Raw genomic sequence first — 13,070 nt, forward strand, 5'->3', positions numbered from 1 at the left:
AGTTTATGAAAGCTCAAAAAAGAAAACTAAGTGGGTGTGCATCCAACTTGCTTGCTCATGAAGACCTAGGGCAATTTGAGGAAACCCATCGTTGGAATATACAAGCCAAGTTCTATAATGAAAAATCCCCACTAGCATATGAAAGTAACAACATAGGAGACTCTCTATCATGAAGATCATGGTGCTGCTTTGAAGCACAAGTGTGGAAAAAAAGGATAGTAACATTGCCCCTTCTCTCTTTTTCTCTCATTTTTTTCTCTTTTTTCCATTTTTTTGGGCCTTCCTTTTTTATTTTGGCCTTTTCTCTCCTTTTTTATTTCCTCACATGGGACAATGCTCTAATAATGAAGATCACGCTTTTATTTACTTGCAACTCAAAAATTACAACTCGATGCTAGGACAAAATATGACTCTATATGAATGCCTCCGACGGTGTACCGGGATGTGCAATGAATCAAGAGTGACATTGATGTCTGCTAGAACTACGTCTGTATTTCCCCAAAGAGGAAGGGATGATGCAGCACAGCGACGGTAGGTATTTCCCTCAGTGATGAGACCAAGGTTATCGGACCAGTAGGAGAACCACGCAACACTATATGACCAGCACCTGCACTCAAATAACAAATACTCGCAACCCAACGTGTAAAAGGGGTTGTCAATCCCTTTCGAGTAACGGCACCAAAAATTGGCAAACGGACGAGAGAGAGTTGTAAATATTGATAGATCGAACGCCAAATAAAATAAAGTGCAACAAGGTATTTTTGTGTTTTTGGTTTAATAGATCTGAAAATAAAAGCAAAAGAAAATAGATCGCAAAGGCAAATATAATAAAGAAGAGAGCTGGGGGCCATAGGTTTCACTAGTGGCTTCTCTCGAGAAAATAGAAAACGGTGGGTGAACAAATTAATGTTGGGACCGCCTTTTCAGTTTTAAAAAAATAAAAGAAAATGATGGAAATGTCAAAAAAAAATAAGTTTCCCATGTGATATGTGGTCTAGTTGTTGGGAAAATTTACAAATATGAATTTCGACTTTATTTGCAAAATCTCTCTGGAATTTAGTAAAATGGGCACAACTTTTGCATACGAACTCGGATTAAAAAGTTTTTATATGAAAAATCATCTACTCAAAAAGTTACATCCGAATTCAACAGGGGGATCCCCGTTGAAGATTTTTAGAATCCCCAAAAACCTAATAGAATAAAAGATACGGGGCTTTTAAGATCTAGAGGGGGAAATGGAAAAAATTTCAAACTTAGTAATGGCGCACCATTTGCTAGGTGCGCCACTAGTAACAGAAAAAAATGGTTTCGAATTTTTTTTTGGAAAAAATGTTCAAAATATGATACGTAATATGACCGGGAAGTTTGGAATATTTTTTCAAAATTTCATCACACTCATGAACATGAACAAAGTCCTAGACATCAACAAGGTTTAATAGGATTGATATGATAGATATATCAACAAGTGCCTGTTAAGTGAGCTGGTGCTGGGGTTGGATAGAACTGGGGTTGGATAGAACTGAGAAGTTAAGCGTGCTGGGGCTGGAGTAGTGTGAGGATGGGTGTCTTTCCGGGAAGTTTGACCACGGAGTGCGATTTGACTTGAGATTAAGCATATTGACCCGAGATTAAGCCATAGTGACCCGAGATTAAGAAAAAAAAGGAAAAAAATCTGCAAAAAAAAATTGAAAAAAAATTGAAAAAAAATCTGAAAAAAAATTTGTTATGTGGTGCGTCATTACTAAGTCAGATAGTAATGGCGCACTTCTAGGCATAGTAATGGCGCATTATGTGGTGCGCCACTATTATCTGGGATACTAATGGCGCACCAGAGGTGCGTCATTACTATTTGTTACTAGTGGCGTGTTAATAGTGGCGCACCTATAGTGCGCCATTAATAGCAAAAACTAGTGCGCCATTAACAGCCTTTTTTCTAGTAGTGGAGTATTCTAATAAATCACGATTCATGCGTGTACCTCTCAAAAGGTGTGTACAGCAAGGATGATTGTGGCAAACTAAAAAGCAAAGACTCAAATCATACAAGACGCTCCAAGCAAAACGCATATCATGTGGTGAATAAAAATATAGCCTCAAGTAAAGTTACCGATAGATGAAGACGAAAGAGGGGATGCCTTCCGGGGCATCCCCAAGCTTAGGATCTTAGTTATCCTTGAATATTACCTTGGGGTGCCTTGGGCATCCCCAAGCTTAGGCTCTTGCCCCTCCTTATTCCATAGTCCATCAAATCCTTACCCAAAACTTGAAAACTTCACAACACAAAACTCAACAGAAAATCTCGTAAGCTCCATTAGTATAAGAAAATAAATCACCACTTTTGGTACTGTTGTGAACTCAATCTTTATTTACACTAGTAGTATGCCCGTGCGTTGCCACGGGCTTCTGAAATATATTGCTGAAGGTATATAAAATAATCCATGTAAAATATCAGAGGAAGAAACAATATAGCATGGACACAATTGCATAATAATTGAAGTCTACTTCACTTGTAATGTAAACTCATAACAAAAAGGCAAATTGATGATGTATACACATAAATCGATGATCCAACTAAAAATATATTACAAATTATTCAAATCTACTTGATGCGCTTAAGAAATTCTCGCACAATATCAAGAAAGTTTTTTTCTTCATTCGCATGATGCTTGAGCAAGTATAATAAAAACTGTTTTCTCAACTCATACCCATCATGCAAAAATAATAGTAGAATGCCCATGTGTTGCTACGGGCTGCTACAGACAACAATGCATATGAATGAATCAGAGAAACAATTAAAGTCGTATTCAACGTCAAAGCTTATTTTTTTTCCTCGTACGTCCGAATGTGTTCGGACATCAAATGGGCTACTATAACCGTCTTGATAGTCCGGGTGCCCCAAATCCGGCCCATATGTAAGAAAGAAATGTTGCTATCCAGACTATTCGTGATGTTATCTCCAACATGTGAAACCAACGCAAAACCCCACCACCACAACACACCCTCTCCTTTTCTCGTCGGACCCTCCCCTTTCCGTTCTGTTTCCCGCCGTAGTGGGTGACGTCCGCCTCACTTTCACCATGACACCCTCTCTCCTTCACACCATACTTCCTCATAGACCGCTAAGGAGGAGTCCCCTGTAATGCCTGCCCCGCTCTCCGCCATGATCCCCTCCCCCGTGTCCGTGTGTTTTCACCACTGCCATCAAGAGGGAGGAGGTATTGCGCCGCCTGTGGCGCCCCCAAAGCCAAGAATGCAAATTTGTAAGTAAACATACCAAACCCAACCTCCGTCCCGCTCACTCTTATCACAAAATCCATCAACTTGTATGTTAAGTGAGCCGGTGATCAATATCGCCGTGGCCGGCCAGCAGCAAGGGATAAGGGCGGCAACCACCTTCCCATCTTAGTGCTAGTACCTCCTGGTTCTATAATGGACCCACCCTTCATCCCAGGCTCTACAACGACAGCTCCACACTCATGTGTTCTCATGGAAAAGAAAGCTATGCATAAAAATGTTCGTCTAGAGCATGAAAAATGTCAATGGTTCTCTCCTCTTCCCTCCTCGCGCGCACATGCCTGATTCAATCAGATATTAGTGAATAAACCAAATAGATAATTAAACGACATGTCAGAAGCACACACACACAACACACACTATATATACATGGTAATACTATTCATCACCCAGGGTGGAGTATAAGTTATTCTTCACCCGAGCTAATATTACAATCGGTTCATAAATAAATTTCATTTTGTTTACGGAGGGAGTACATTAGTAGTCTTTTTAGAGATACATGAGTATTTATTCCTAGTAATAGCAATTAGCAATTTAGCATAGTACAACCATAATCTTGGAGCCATCTATCATTTCAATAATAGGTAGTTGCTATAAATGCAATTATGATGACTGTGTTAAGAATTTGCACAGAGCAACCCTTTTACAAACTGAACAAAATAACAAGTCAATCCCATCCACACTGCAACTGATTCATGCATTAAGGAATGGCACACAAAGTAAATAGGAATGCAAACTAACAACAAGGGACGACAACATGGATGCTATCTTATTCCTTTCCAGGTGGATAGCAACCATATCTGCCGGGATGCATGAAATAGTCCTATTCTTTGCAACTTTTTAAAAAGCTAAATTTAATCCAAAAATAATTATGAAGAGAGGCTAGTAAGTAAACCTAAGTCATGACTAAACTATTGAAGGGAGAAAATGATTGTTTTTTTCAAAGATGAATAACACAGTATAATAAGCAGTGGCATTGTGCAAGCATCGACAGCAATACAAATAGGAGTAGCCTCTCAATCCTTTGCTATCTCTCTAAAGCTCTCTACTACTCTCTTTTATTCCTCTCCCAAGACCACACACGGCAGCAACAGCACGCTCAATCTCTCTTCTTCCTCCCAAAATCAGCAGCCAATCTCTCTTCTTCCTCTCAAATCGAACATCAATAGCCCAGGCACCGCCGACCACCACACCTATCACCTTCCGCAACCGCCTGGTCGTAACTGCTGCTGCTAGCGGGCGTGTGTAGGAGGAAATCAGGCTGCCCCAGCCATAAGTTGAATTGCCCGTTTATTACTGAACCAGAAAATTACATATTTTATATTTGATCAGCAACCTGCTTGGATCATCAAGAAAATAGCTTAGCTTGCCCAGAAGACATGTAAATTGCTAGACGTGTTCAAATTATTATCTACATGAATCTAGACGTGTTGTTGAGGAATATATGAAAATGGTACATAGTAAAAGTCATAATTCTGTCCCAATTATCAACTTTTTGTACTTCACATACAAATTTAATTGATAAGAAATAAACTAATCAAGGCAGCCAATTTTTTTACCGAAAAGTCTGTCGGTTAATGTTCTCTTCATCCACCATGACCTACTCTGTTTTCCTGCAAAATCCACAACAACAAAACTAATCTTTGTTTCTATGATGCATGACATTGAATAGATAGCACAAATGGTCAACCGAATAGTCATCTCACGATCCAAGTGGCCAAGCCCTTCTTCCATCTCCTCCCGCCCGGTTAATCACATGCAAGATCTTTATATATAGTTAGAAGCAGATGCATTGCTAGAACTCTTTAATCAATATAACTTTACTATGTATTTCTTTTCTCTTTATCCCTTCTTCCCTCTCCTCCCGCCCGGTTAATCTTCTCTAATTATTTGTTTTCAGTTTTCTTGTCAAGCTTCTAGAAAAAAAATCAAAATGCTCACATGAAAGAGAAAACCGATTATTTTAGAGTGGCAAAGAAAATTGAAAGATGAGACGATACCTTGATAATAATATGTGCAGATCCACTTGTGCGACTGCTTGGGTCATTGTTCAAATACATTCCCCAAATGGGCTTGCTGTTCATGGATCACAATTCAACACTTGCATTACACTTGAAATGGATTTAATCAGTCAAGAATTGTTTAATCACAAAGCATGGCCGACAGTTCGAGTAGTCTAAGGTGATGATATACGAAATTAATAATAATATAGAGCAATTATAATGCCTTGGGTATAACTTCCAAACTATCCCGCAGATCTAGGATTATCCTTAATGGCACTTATACACAATAGTAAGTGATTTTACTATAGAAATTATAAAAAAAAAGTGATTTGACTACAGTGATTTATTAAAAATATGCTATTATGAGGATCAGATGTGCTCAAACAAGTGTTTTCATCATTCCAATTCCCATTGAACTGATCCTTGATTCTTTTTTAAGGTAATGTTGAGTAGGAGAGTCTCCTGTATATTTCATCAAGTAGCTGATCCTTGAATCTGGTGCATACCTATAAGAAAGAACACATATTTATGTATATTCCATCAAGTATATGTCAGAAATATCAACAAGCGAAGTTGAATGTAAACCTGTGCAGTTTGACCTCAAGTCCCACCATCCTAGAAACAGATGGATCATCATCCTTGTGAGTGTGTATGGAGTGCTTTTCATCCTTGCTCTAGAAACAAATTTGTATATATGATTTTATTCCAGCATACCGCCCTTGATATGTTTTGCTTATGTAGAAATGCTTTAAAAAATACTCATACAGATTTCGTTCTTTATGTGCTGAAGTAAAAGTAGCTACTATCCATATAAACACAAGTGATTCTGTTCATCTAAAACACATCAGGAAATGTAAACAAAAGACATATTGGTGAAATTTAGATCTTAGACTGAATATCTGAAACAAACAACAGGAGCAAGTCTCAGTCCAAAAATACTGCCTACGGCTAACATGTTACAGAACATAAAACACACCTAATCAAGTGGCCACCTAGTCACAGTAGCTCATGTGTTTTTTAAGCTCATTCCTGGAGAAACAAGACATCCACTTTAATAGTAAACTCACACTATTTATTTTTTCGAAACATGAGCGCTGCTCATATGAAGTAGGATGCATGTACGACATTAATTCAATGTTCAGTTAGTCGAAGGAGAGAGAATGTCAGTGTAAATACACATAGAATCCTATCGGTTCTCAATGTTCCGGAGAAAATGATGTTGGCAGGTTGCTTTCAACATCATTATACCGATGATGTTCTATATAAGACCTCAACCATCGAGCGAGATTAGAAAACGTTGATATTTGGATTTTTATTTATAAAAATTCTTTGAGACCCCCCACATTCCAATTACCATGAATCATTCAAGTAACCTCTGACCGATAAAATTCGAAATGTTGAGATTAAAAATAAAAACAGTTGAGCAAGGCATTAGATTGCAAAACTTAATAACGAAACATCATACAAATTACGACACCTACAGGATGGAGTAGGAGCTCACCTGGAGCTTAGGTGTTTTGCCCGCCATCTACACTCTGAATAAAATGGACGGCGATGAGCAAGGGGAGGGTCGAGAGGGCAAGCGGAGGAGCACGCGCAAGGGATCAGACCTGCTGCAAATTCCTGCACAAAAGGCGGCCCTCTACTTAGTTTCTGTAGATTCAGGCTCTAAAGAAAGTCAATACACAAACCAACTGAGACCATCAGTTTCAAGCTTACTCGAAATAAGAAAATGGTACGTGAATAATATCTCTTATAATATATCTATATTAGTCAAATCCACCGATTGATAAAAAATGGAATATGTTTCAGTTAACGATATCGATAGAAAAATTTCTGTGTGTGCTCAGTAGGCAAAGGATACGCAACATACATGTCCTCTGAAGCTAATGTGAAATCATCTTGAGTAATAGGCAACCACACCATAACAGGATTAATAATTTTTGAAGCAAGCTAGCAAAATCTGTGAATAAGTATTACTGTTCAGACGAAGACAAAGGAGAGAAGTAATTATTATTAAAATTTAGTGTCATTTTGAGAAAATGACCAGACAATAGCATGATTTTAAAAAGTATTTGTGTGCATTTTAGTGTGCATGAACTATTGGTTTTCCATTGGAATTTTTTTATGCTTTAGAGCCGCCCCACCTTATTTATTTTTCGTTCTCCACCATCCAGTGAATATTATCGAAGTCATCCCAGTTGTCTCTTCCACAACTCAAAAGAATTACAAAGATTTTCATACAAAGTTTTCAACCTTATCAAATTCTGAACCAGCAACAGATTGCTTACCTACTATTTTTTATATTATGAAAAGACGAAGATAGTCTTGCCCACACACATTTGGGATTTTATCGGTGGATGCAATCAATGTACAAGTCTTCTATTTCTTGGATCAGGCCCAGTCTACATTAATATGAATAAATGCAGCTCTAATCTTTTTTCTTCTAAATAATATGATCAAAGAGTGTGGTTATAGTTTACTTATTTTAGGGATAGTGGTTATATTATACAGAGACGCAGCAAAAAGGAGCTGCCGACAGCCCAACAAACAGAGAGGGAGATACTCACCCAACATGGGTATGAGCTCCAGATCAGCCACAATTAGGGAGGCACATTATTAGTATAAGCTTCAGATAAGCACATGCAACTCTCACTTCATATAACAATACTACAGAATAAACAAGCAAAAACGAGGTCAATTACTTCATGAACTGAAAGCTCTAAAGGTAATATGTAATTTTCCCTAAATTCTCAAGCAGGCATTTTCGCCTAAAGCCAAACTGATGAAGATTTACTTAAGTAAATTAGAGAAATGTGAAAGTATCTTACAAGAATTACCTATGGTTGACACCTGCAACTGCTCATCGGATGCCAGCAGCAGGTAAAAACATTTAACTTCTTTTGGCTTCTTTGCTTGCTTTGGTGTATCATTGTATATCAAAGTCCCTAGGACTAAATTTCCTGGATGAAATCTGTACGCGGACATAAGCAAAAATCACAAGTAAGTGCAAAGAGAGAGAACGGAGAGGACAGAACAATTAGCAGCACAAAATTTGTTGCTCCGAGTGTGTCAGAAGCCAAAAACTGATGAAATGGCTTCCTAGAGTAGGGTGAAAACTTACGGAGTATGTTGCCGCTCTATTATAAAGATGATGGCATTAGCTACATGAAACTTTTAACTCCAGCATTAGAACAGGATAAACAACTCTAAACTCTATAAGTTCATACGATGTATAATTAGTCAATAAAATGATCAAATCCACATAGTATTGTCCATCCATACATGTTCCCAAGTTTTACACATGATTAAATGTAAACAAAAGAGCCACAGGTCTAAAACTCTATGTACAACCATCATTAATATTTTAGTTATATAAATGGCATAAAAAATCAAAGTGCACTTGTATTTACACATGATTTCTCTTGCTCCTTGGAGCGCCTCTCATTCATATCCATTTTTGTCAAGAGACACCCAGAGTAAAACACAGATCATAAACAAATCCAGCAAGATAGGTATGATCAGTTCTCTAGAAAACAAGAGGATATAATAGAGTGGAAGAAAATACTATATGCCACTGTTTTAGTTTCCAGAAAAAGACCGAACTTTGAATTTGGCCTTCCGATTGCAGCTATGAGACGAATGGCTACATCAAAATTCAGAACGCCTAAAAATTTATAGAGGGATTGCGGCAAGAATTTAATGTGCGACAACTCCCAAGAAATTAAATGGAACAAAATCATTAGCATTATAGTTCATTTTGGTAAATTTTGCACCTTGGAATAAACTCCAGATCGAACAACTCCATTATTCTCCTGCATACCTGAATAATGCGAAGAATTTTTGGCCCTGTTTGGTTTCCCTTTTTCAGCCAGATTCCGCTGTATGGCAGCCAAATCGTAACCAAAGAGCGAACGGTTCCGAATGTGATGTGAAGGATCAACACCTCCAAACCAGGCTAGCTACCGCTAGAGATCATGACACCTAAAAGAATAAAACAATTCCAACAGCATCCAAATCAAGCTAGCTATTAATCTCACAAAAGATGCATTCTCGAAATTAGTCTTTCGTAAGGAATCGTATATTATCCAACTTCGTTACATAGGACTTGTGCTGACGAAGCATATACCAATCTCACCTCCATTGTGAATCTGTAAACGTGCAAATGACAGTCGATGCCATCATTCCTACAGATGACATCTGTGATGTAGTGCACTGGCAGAGCCCTCTGTACTCTCCTATCCTGGTCATGCTCCTTGTTGTTTCTACCACCATATCCTTAGAAGTAGATAAAATCTTATTTCTGTATGTGCTTACGTACAACAAATGCTCCTAAGCTAAACAATTCAAAGAATAAGAATTTTGAGAATTCTCCGTAGGGCATATCCAAGCATTGTGCACAACAAAAGATAGTGAACTGAACACCATGTTTGGATAGGAAGCAGAACTAAATGCATGAAAAATCACAGAAATACTAAGAGAGGCATAGCAACCACATGCATAAGAATTAACCAGAACGGCTCATTGCTAAGAACCTGCGTATCTATACACACACAAAGAATCAGAAAGAGCCCTCTAGCTTACTATATAGGGCATAAATTGCATATCCAAACCTCAAATGGGTTAATTATCTCTCAGAGCTACTAAACAGTTAGAAGATTCTTTGCATCAGTTATGAAGATCCATGATTAACCCTTTCTCTTTGGATAGAGGTTGTTTCACTAATGCTCTTGATCTGTTCTTTTTTCAAAGTTAGGAACAAGGTAGTACCATGACAAAAACTAAAAGGAAACACACCATCATTACCATGAAAAATATGACGTACCACCAGAAATTGATCATTGGATTATCGAAACATACCATTCCCCCTTGATGGGTGTTCAGAGGCGTGCACATAAGAGAATACCACCAACATGACCAACCTCGCTGATTCCAACACCAAACAGCTTACTCAACCCATACTTTGTCTTCGGAAAGATGACAACTTCTTGGACACAATACAAACATATAAGGATGTTTACAAAAAGTGGTCATAATCAACTCTAATTCAGAACTTGTACATTGAATATATAAGTGTTGATAATCTCTTGTAATTCAGAGCTAGATACAGTAGTATTCTATTCTGAAATTGCACATGAAGTTGCACACAGCCTGCACATTGCACATACAAATAGCACACACAGATTTCAGCATCCATTGCACTACAAATATCACACACCGTGGCCTGCTACACTACTATTTGCTGCACAAATTTCACTAATCAAACATTAGCCTATTGCATTACTACTTGCTGAAGCCACCGAGAATACTGTGTTGGCTTAAACCCTGTCTCCCTCGCCCTTCTCTGAATTTAGTCATTTTTCAGATAAGTGTCGCTAGACACATTCAGTTTCGTCAGTAGCCAGTCGTTTTTCCATTAGCAGTTTTTCCTCGCCAATTGGTTGCGTTTTGTGCGCCTTGGCTTAGTCGTAGTAGGCCCAGCACGAAGCTCGGATCATGGGGATGGACGTGGTCAGTAGTGGAGCACGTTGCTCAGGCACGATCGTGTACTCTTGATGAATAAAAAGGGTAAAACAGAAAAGCTGCAGATGTAGAGCGCGGCACAAAAAAACTTCAGTGTCTCTGCGTGTTCTTCCTCTCTGAATTCTCTCTCTCCCACGACCGAGCTAGAGTTTAGGGAGACATACTGAAGGCACAATCAACAAGAACATCACAAAATCGTAAAAGAGAGCTTCGCCTCCTGAATTTTTAATTAAAAAGAATTAGGGATTACAGATTGATCAATTATAAAATGTCACAACCTGAATATGTCACAAAGGGGATTGCGAATTAGACTACATATCCAGTCCATTGACCAAACTGAAACTAAAATTAATGTCCCCCTAAATTTAAGCAGTGCTAAAATCCCTAATAAAATCAGTGCATTTCGACTTCAGAAATGACATTAAAACTGAACAACTATGAATTGAGTAAGAAAAGAAGACAGCTACACGCACGTAGACGTACCTGGAAGCAGGTGACGTTCTGGAAGCAGTGGAGCTCCTGCGTGAAGTCAGGGAGGCCGATGTGGTGTGGTGGAAGATCCGGTTGAAGGTTGAGGGTAGGGTTTGGGGCGTCTCCGTCCGTCCATGGCTGCTGCCGGGCCGGGTCGGACCTCCATGGCCGACCTCCCTCGAGGACGGACGCAGATTAGGTCAACGACGGCGCGCTGATGCCGCCGTGGATCTAGGCGCTCTCTCTCCCTTCCCTTCACTTCCCTTGCCTTCCCTTCCCTTGGGATTCCGTTGGGAGAGGAATAGAAGGTTGGGGGCGGCGGCGTAGGGGGGCGAGGAGATCGCCGGCGGCGGGGTTGGATTGGGGTGCGGCGGCGGCTGCGACTGGAGACGGGAGACGAGGTAGGGCTAGCGAGGGATTGGTTCTATCGCGACGGTAAAACCAGCGGAGGAGAGGTGGTGGACCGAACAAAAAAACCTACGAAAAAAACCGAACGATAGTGGTGGGATGAAAATAAACCCGGAACGGAAACTACCAACTGAGACATTAGGAGTAGAGATTGGTGTAATATCTACTGTATTCCAACTTTTCCATGGTTCATAACCCCCGATACTACCAACAGATTCATCAAAATAAGCAAACAACACATAGAAAACAGAATCTGTCAAAAACAGAACAGTTTGTAGTAATCAGTAACTCTCGAATACTTCTGTAACTCCAAGAAATTAGGACACCTAGGCAATTTGTGTACCAATCCAGTGCAAAAAAAATCAAAGCAAAAGCACGCTTATGTGAATTATGAAAATTATTTTTCTGGGCGCAAAAGTTTCTGTTTCTCAGCAAGATCAAAACAACTATCACCGTACGCTATCCCAAAGGTCTTACTTGGCACAAACACTAATTAAAACACAAAAACACATCTAACCAGAGGCTAGATGAAGTATTTATTGCAAAACAGAACCAAAAAGCAAAGAACAGAAATAAAAATTGGGTTGCCTCCCAACAAGCGCTATTGTTTAACGCCCTTAGCTAGGCATAAAACACGAATAGATCTAGGTATTGTCATCTTTGGTATGCAATCCATAAGTGGCTCTCATAATAGATTCATATGGCAATTTAATTTTCTTTCTAGGAAAGTGTTCCATGCCCTTCCTTAACGGAAATTGATATCTAATGTTTCCTTCTTTCATATCAATAATTGCACCAATCGTTCTAAGGAAAGGTCTACCAAGAATAATAGGACATGTAGGATTGCAATCTATATCAAGAACAATGAAATCTACGGGCACATAATTCCTATTTGCAACAATAAGAACATCATTAATTCTTCCCATAGGTTTCTTAATAGTGGAATCCGCAAGATGCAAAATTAAAGAACAATCATCAAATTCACGAAAACCTAACACATCACATAAAGTTTTTGGAATTGTGGAAACGCTAGCACCCAAATCACACAAAGCATAGCACTCATAATGTTTAAACTTAATTTTAGTAGTAGGTTCCCACTCATCATAAAGTTTTCTAGGGATAGAAACTTCCAATTCAAGCTTTTCTTCAAAAGATTGCATCATAGCATCAACGATATGTTTAGTAAAAGCTTTGTTTTGATTATAAGCATGAGGAGAATTCAACATGGGTTGCAACAAAGAAATACAATCTATTAAAGAACAATTATCATAATTAAATTCCTTGAAATCCAAAAGAGTGGATTCATTGCTACTTAAAGTTTTGACCTCTCCAATCCCACTTTTATCAACTTTTGCATCAAGATCTAAAAACTCT

The 13,070-nt window shown here is 38.7% G+C and overlaps 1 long non-coding RNA gene across 26 annotated transcripts; it reads right to left on the minus strand.

Moving 5' to 3' along the window:
• Positions 1-4,205: 4,205 nt before the first annotated feature.
• On the minus strand, positions 4,206-11,744 carry LOC123163904 (uncharacterized). Of its 26 annotated transcripts, none has more exons than XR_006482066.1 (7): positions 10,155-11,742; positions 9,433-9,631; positions 8,135-9,278; positions 7,865-7,964; positions 6,796-6,917; positions 5,880-5,968; positions 4,206-5,800 (listed from the first exon to the last, which is right to left on the minus strand). It is a non-coding gene; the product is annotated as an uncharacterized lncRNA (long non-coding RNA). The 26 variants fall into 26 exon arrangements; XR_006482065.1 differs by lacking the exon at positions 9,433-9,631 and having other exon boundaries at positions 10,155-10,278; positions 11,301-11,741; XR_006482055.1 differs by having other exon boundaries at positions 8,135-9,631; positions 10,155-10,278; positions 11,301-11,741.
• Between the last annotated feature and the right edge of the window lie 1,326 nt (positions 11,745-13,070).

This window comes from Triticum aestivum, chromosome 7D, assembly GCF_018294505.1.
Source record: "Triticum aestivum cultivar Chinese Spring chromosome 7D, IWGSC CS RefSeq v2.1, whole genome shotgun sequence".
In the NCBI taxonomy this organism is placed as follows: domain Eukaryota; kingdom Viridiplantae; phylum Streptophyta; class Magnoliopsida; order Poales; family Poaceae; genus Triticum; species Triticum aestivum.